The following is an 8,123-nucleotide window of genomic DNA, read 5'->3' as shown; positions in this document are numbered from 1 at the left end:
AAACACAAGTGCATCTCTGATTTGTCATTTTACTCTATACTTTTTAGCAGTATATCAATTATCCTTTGATCTGCATTCTTAGATTAGGGTTTGCTTGCTTACTTGCATTCTAGGTTAGATTGCATTTTTGCATCATTCCTCTCTCTCATTTATAGAAAAGGAATAGAAAACCTATTAGGTAATCCATGAATCTCTTTTTCTCATAAGAAGTATCTGAAGTGTGTTACCTCCCTAGGCTCTTTCGTATTCCATGAGTGTATATGAAAGTGGGATTAGGGTTTCCATACTTAGTCTCACTTTTTCCCCTATAGATATTTGGTGAACCCAATGTGAATCCAATTTCATTTTCATTTAATTGCATTGTTAGATATAGATATAGCTTATTTTATTTCCTTTCAAAACATAGAAAAAAAGAAGAAGATAGATTTCTTTCATTTTCCTTGCATTGTGTGTTTAAGTTTCATGCAATTTTTATTTCAAAATGTTAGATTTCTATTTGCAAGATGTTCATTCTTTTAATGATGTATGCAATTTTGTTGATTATGAGTTTAGTAGGGATGAATTATATGAAGCTATAGATGATGTTTTGAACCCTAAGCCTTCTAAACCCTCATTTTGCCAAAAAATAATCAACCTTGTTACTGTGCCATTTCGTGGTGATGAGAAAGATAAGTTGAATGATTCCTTTCATGAGTACATTCCTATCATCGCCTCCACTAGATCTAGCAACATGGTTGACTCCCGTGATTACCTCTATGATGTTATGTGTCCTTTTGAGTCCAAAGATAATCCTTTCAATCATTACGATCATGCTTTATTGGATGATGCCCTTGATGACTTTATGTCTTTACCTAAACTTTCAAACAAGAATAATGCATCTAAAAGGTTAATCAATATGATCAATGTGAATGAACATAGAAAACCTTTTTTTATCATCCAAGGTTCTTGTCCTTATCCAACTTCACCTCTTCCTAAACAACCTCTTTTCATGGTTCAAGGTGGATATAGTCATGATTTCTTTAGAACTCCAAACAAACCTATCATTACGGTTCAAGGAAGGAATCCCACTAAGAGTCCTTATAGCTATGCTAGACAACTAACTAAGGAGAGTTATAGTGTAGTTGCCCATACCTATAACACGAGAAACAATAGGCAACCTAATCCTCCACCGATTGTTCCAACTTCTCTACCTGATCCTCAACCCATTCTTCCTCAAGAACCTCATATTTCACAAACCCTTGGTAAGGAATATGATCTTGTTGAAAAACTTAAAGCTACTCTTGCCAAGTTATCCCTTTGGTATTTGATTCAAACTTCCTTGACTCATCGTGAAATGCTAGAAGATGCCTTGAAAACATTGAATGTCCCATCCACAAGGACATCCAATAATATGGCTTCCTTGATTAGCTTTATTACAACGCCTAAGGCTTAGATTGTGTTTACACAAGATGAGATGCCCTTTAGTGAAATTGAACAACAATATGATCCCTTAATGATTGTGGTTATTATAATTGATAGTGCGATAATATGAACACTAGTGGATAATGTTTTTGGCTTTAATGTCTGTAGCATTAACTTGTTACATAGGATTAATGTTGATACATCTCTTACTAAGCTTGATTCTCTCACCATCCATGGCTTTGATAATGTTGCTAAATCTTCATTAGGTATCATCACCTTGCCTGTTAAGGCAGGTCTTACTTTACCCACACCTATCCATGTCATGTATGTAGAATTGACATACAACTTGTTGTTAGGGAGACCTTGGATTCATAACATGCAAGATTTTCCTTCTACATTGCATAGGCTAATTAAATTTATTTACAAAAATACAACATATACCTTTCTAGGTGACACAAGATTCCAGGCTTGTTTAGAAACATCAAGTTCTAAATCCTCTTCAATCAATTCTTCCCCAACTATCTTAGATAATTCCTCTAAAGCATCTACTCCAATTAGTGTGACCACTTCATCAAACCTATCTCCTATATCTGAATCGATTCCCAATACTTCCTCAAGTGGACCCAAGGTTCTTGAAGAAGAGTATTCTCAGCCTAACTCTATGATTGAGAACACTGTCTCTCCTAAAAAGGTTCTTGTAGAAGATGATTGGGGATCCCTTGATTTCAATCCTAATTTTGTAGGGAAATACAAAATTCCCCCTAGAGAACCTAAGGTCAAAAAGAAGAAATAAGAAGAAAAACCTAAAAAGTAATCTACTTTGTCTGGGCCATTGAGTAATAACTTTGTGGAAGCTTCTCAGACTTCATCTCCCTTAGTTTCTAGTCTAGAGGATTTTGATTCTTCACTTTTTGAAAATCCTTCTTCTTCTTTGGAAATGACTAACCTTTATGGTCTTGGTTTTCACATCCAAGCTAGGTGTCGATATAATGAAAATGGATGTGGTGCTCAAGAACAAGGGATTAAGGTTCCCTTGGAAAACAACATTCGTGATATGACATTTGGGCTTGGTTATGATCCTTTCAAGTGTACAAAAGCCTCTAAGAGATCATCTATTAGTGTTAATGTCATTTCTTCTTCTCTCTCGCTGAAATATCAAGAATATATTGACAATGACCCTTCTTATGTCTTTTCTTTGGATGTTTTTTCTACTGATGATTCCTTAGCTGAATTCTTGGGAGCCTATGACAACCTTCCTTGTTATCACCATAATCGCTTCACATCTCTATATTTATGGAGATTCTCAACTAAACATAAGACAAGTGATAGGATTTTATCAAGCTAAGCAAGACAAATTATCACAATATAGAGATCTAGCTATATCATTGTTGCAAAAATTTGATTCTTATACCATGGAGCTCGTTCCTCAAAAAGATAGTCGACATGCTGATGCCATGGCATGTGTTGGCTCTCTTGTGTCTCTATATAATGCCTTGGTAGATCTAAAATTCACTATTCACAACCTCACTACCCTGGCTATTTCTGATAATCCTAGTGATCTGGCATATTGTTGCATTATAGATTCAGATGAATGGTACTCGCATATCATGAGATATTTGAGTGATGGTACCTTTTTTGACTCTACAAATAAGAATACTAGGATTCACAAATTGGTTGGTAGATACATTATCCTCTCTAATGTTATTTATAGGAGGATTTATAATGGTCTTCTCCTTCAATGCCTAAACAAGGTTGAAATCCCTATTGCTCTTGAGGAAGCATATTCAGGTGCTTGTAGGGGGGCATTTTGGGGGTAGATCTTTAGTTCAGAGATTTCTCCAAATGGGATATTATTAGCAAACCATGGAAAAGGATTCCTTTGCATTTTTTAAAAAGTGTCATTAGTGTCAGCAACATAGTAATTTGATCCATGCCCCTGCCCAAGAACTTTGATATCAAGTGGTGTCTTGGCCCTTTTCTACATGGGATTTGGATCTTATTGGTAAAATATCTCCTCCTTCATCTCAAGGACATGTATTCATCATAACTACCACTGATTATCTTACGAAGTGGGTGGAAGCCTTTTCTCTTTGATCTACTACTGTTGAATTAATTTGTAAATTCATTTTGGAAAAATATTATTTCCTGATTCACGATACCTTCTGCCTTAGTTTTGGATAATGGAATGTCATTCAAAAATAAGGATGTGAAGAAGATTCTTGAGAAATATCATATTCAACGTAAATTTTCTACACTATATTATCCTCAATCAAATGGTCAAGCTGAGTCTTCTAATAGGATAATTGAACAAATTCTTCAAAGGATTGTAAACAAGCATGGTAAGTATTGGCATACTCAATTAACCTATACTCTCTGGGCCTATCGCATGAGTGTACATGTTGCTATAGGTTGTACTCCTTATAATTTTGTTTATGGTGCTGATGCCATTAGGCCTTTGGAGTTAGAAATTCCTTCTTTGAGAGTTTCTCTTAGGGGTATAGTGGATGATGATTCCTATAGAGAGAAAAAAATTCAACAACTTGAGATGCTCGATGAACGGTGTGTAAATTCCCTTGAGCATATTCAAGCATATCATAAAACTTTGCAATGAAGCTACAATGATAAAGTTATTCAACGTTCCTTATCAGTAGGTGATTTAGTCCTTTACGAGAATCCGTGCAACATGAATGCCATACATTGTTGTCAGAAAAATTCAACCCTAATTGGCTTGGACCATACATTGTTGTCAAGGTCTATGGATCATGTTCTTACAAGATAGCAGATGTGGAAGGTACGCCCCTCAAAGAACCCTTAAATGCTATGTACCTTTGTAGATACTTGTAGCGTCCTAAAATTGCGACACTTGCAATTTTGACTGCATTTCGGTCTTCACGATGGTGACGCAACACGTAACCTGAATGGAGACCCCGAAACCTGATTACGACACTGAAAACTGCATTTTCTTGCACCCTGGCCTGAACCTCCTCTGCACCCTACTGTCCCGGGAGGTGGGACCAGAGCGCCCAGCACCCTGGTCCCCCAGGACCATGGCGCCCAGCGCCCTGGTCCCTGGGCCTATTTTGGGCCCGGTCTCTTTTGGACTTCGGGTATTTTTGTTTGCAAATTGGAAATTATTGTTTCCTGGTCGGCCTAAGGTCGGGAAAATCAGTCTTTTAACCCTAATTGACAAGTATATAAACTACATTTTCTCTCTCATTTTGGGGAGAAGATGAAAAAAGAAGAGGGACATATGTGTACAAGCGTGGAAACTATACTCAAGCATTCAAGCATTCAAGCATTCAAGCATTCAAGCATTCATTCCAAGTCTCCATTCAAGGCTAAGTGTTGCATTCAAGACAAGGATTCAACCATTGAAGAGGAGATCACTTACAACATACAACATACAACAAACAACAACATCTATACCTTCGCACATAAGGATACAAACATCCTTACAACAAGGTATTAGTACTTGTTTTACATTACAGACATTTACATTTTACAGCATTTCTCATTTCTTGGCTAATTCCAAAACCGGGGTCTGACCTAATGGCAAACCCCTAATCCCTAACCCCCCAATCATCTTCGCTTTTTTGTGTGTAGGTTGCAGGTACGCGGCTGAAATTGAAGATCTGGAATCCTTGTGCAAAGACGAACAGATCCCCCTTCGTTTCGCAGATTTTTCGGAGGACCGTGGCGTCGGGCGCCATCGTCCTGACAACTTTTGCTCAAATTTGCAGGATAGCGCCGTATCGACATTTTACTGCTAATTCCAGGTCCGCAGCTTCATCCTATATCCCTATCTCAGTTTATAAGCGAATCTTTGTCACTTTCTATGCATTCCTAGCTTAATTCTTCTATCAACATTCTTTACAAAAGAGGGTAGCCTTGCTTTCTTAACCCTTGAAACTCATTTAGCATCCAATCTTGCATTGTGTGGGATTGGATCTTGTGGGTTTCAACCCCTCTTTTGAATGTAAAGTATCTCCCTTAAGTGAAAACCGTCAACCCTAGCAACCTCCCTTCTCTCTCCTTGGAGTTGGAAGAGGGGAGAGCAACTAGGGTTCAATCGCGATTTTCCGCTTTACATTTTGGTGAACCCGACGTGAACATCCTTTCTAATTATTCATGGCTAGATCTAAAAATTTGATTCCTTGATTGCATTTCCATGTTTGATCTTTTACAAATTTTAGAGGTTAATTGCATAAAAACCCTAAATTTTCTTTTTGAAAATTGAACTTGTGAAATGTTTAATTATTAATGCTTGTTTCAGATCTGCCCTTCTATTACAAATTATCAATTCATATTTGTGCTTTAATTTTGAAAATTAAGTGGTTAAGTGTCAAAACCCTAATTTTTGAAACCCTCTTGATTCAACCTTTGTCCGACAATTTCACTGATCAAAACATCTCCAAATCGGCTGTAACTTTGGATTCCGGCATAAAATCACAATATCTTTCATCCCTGAAAATTTGGAAAAAAGTTGCGAGGACCGTGTGCACTCCGAGCGCCATCGTCCCCGACATTTTTTCCGAAATTTCAGGAGCTAGATCTTACTGTATTTTTCTGCTAAAATCTAGAATTTTGGCTGATTTTATCAATTATAACACTTTCAAAATTACAGTCAAAGTTGGTCTTGTGATTGCTTGGTTTAGGGCTTCTAATCATTCAAAAATCATCGAAATTGAAATTTTGTGTCAAAATTGTGTTCTTACTGTCCTAAATCTGAAAAGTGTGTTTGCATTCATTCGAAATTCTAATGTTTTATTCAAATTCTTGCAATTTGTGACTTTTGAAATTAAGTGCTTAATTACAACAACTTTAATTTCCGCTTTCAAAATTGAATTTTGCGTGAAATTGAGTCAACTTTTAAAATTCAAAACTTGCATTGCTTTTGGTATTCCCTCTAAAATCATAAAATTCAAAATTTCAGTTTCCCTCTCTCTTTTAAAAATTCCAATTTTTGCATTTTTCGACAATCTTGGTAGGGTTCAATTTTGAAATTGCAACTTTAATTTGGCCTATCTATAGATTGTAAAATCACTCAATTTTTTCAGATTAGCTTTAAAATCATCATAACTTTCATCCCTGCAAATTTCAAAAAAAGTTGCAAGGACCGTGTGCACTTCGAGCGCCACGGTCCCGGACATTTTTTCTGGAATTTCGAGAGATTGTCGTGATTGCATTTTACAGCTTAAATCTAGAATATTGGCTGATTTTACTTAAAATTGCTACCTCTAAATTCAAAATCTTCTCTCCCTCTCTAGTGCATGAGTTTTACAACAATAAGCCCTACTTCCACTATTCCTGCTAGACGAAGCTATAGAATTAAGTCTTTCCAAGGTTTGATTACCGAGGAGATGGAACCTAATTTGAATAGCCTTTTTAACGAGGACATGGGTAATTCCTCTAATCCTCCTAATGATGAAGAAGCTCTCCATGAGGTTTCTGTAGAACAACTTTCGAAATTGGATAATCAATTTGATGATTTTCACCGATGGATGTCTCATGAGTATCCCGATAGTCAAGCTCTTCCTTTAATTGAGGGTCTAAAACATATGCTTCAAAGTGATAAGAATGGAATTGATATTTTGCGTGGTATTGCACACATTGTGGATTCAAATGTGATGCCTATGAAGAGTTGTGCTGAAACTTTAGGTTATACACAACCTCCTACACAAGTTAATCACTCTATTCCTTTGACCACTTCTATTGCTAGCATACCTACTTTTACATCAAACATAATGGCTACTTCTATACAAGACATTCCTCCTATGATCACCAGTCATGGGGGCAATCCTTCTTCTTCAATTAACCCTCTTCCTTCATTCAATCCAACTTCTTCATTCATTCCTTCAATGAGTGTCCCTATTACATCTCCACAAATGAACATGATGCAAGGGGGCAATTCATTTAACCATTCCATTCCTCCTTGTAGTGTTCCTCCTGTCCAATCATCTCCTTTGATTAACTATCATAGAGTCCCACCACCTTACTCTTTACCTTCTTTCAATAACATAACACCTCTATCTCAATCTAACACATCTAATATGAATTCTTTGACTGAAGTGATCATTAACAATCTTGCACAAACTGTCTCTTCTTTACAGCAACAAGTTGCCTCTATGAATCAATCTAAATTTAGTGTGCCCACATTTGATGTTGTGAGCCCACTTTCTCTTGACATTGTTCGAGCTATCCCTCCTAAACATGTTGAAATCCCGCATTTGGAGCTTTATAATGGTAAAGGTGATCCTCTAACACATGTTAAGACTTTTCAAACAATATGTACTGATTTTGCTTATGACCAAAGGTTGCTTGCAAAACTGTTTACTAGAACATTAAGAGACAAAGCCCTACAATGGTATTGCTCATTGCCTTCTTATTCTATTACTTCTTTCGAACAACTTGCAAATACTTTCATTCAACAATTTCAAAACAATATAAGTCCTAAAGTCACTTTGATTGATTTAATGCATTGTAAACAAGGTGTTAAAGAAAAAGTGACTGATTTCATTGGTAGATATAAGCATTTGTATGCTCAAATTTCTTTTCCAGTGCCTGACAATGATATTCAAGGAATCTTTATTTCTAATTTACAAAAAGATATTCGAGACAAACTTCTATTTTCTGAGTTTACTTCTTTCCAACAGTTGTGTGCAACTCTTCACAATTATCAACTGACTGTGAGTCAAATGGAACAATCACATCCTATGGCTCCG

This window comes from Cryptomeria japonica, chromosome 1, assembly GCF_030272615.1.
Source record: "Cryptomeria japonica chromosome 1, Sugi_1.0, whole genome shotgun sequence".
NCBI classification, from domain to species: domain Eukaryota; kingdom Viridiplantae; phylum Streptophyta; class Pinopsida; order Cupressales; family Cupressaceae; genus Cryptomeria; species Cryptomeria japonica.
The sequence above is the reverse complement of the archived record's forward strand: the minus strand, read 5'-3'. Positions refer to the sequence as shown.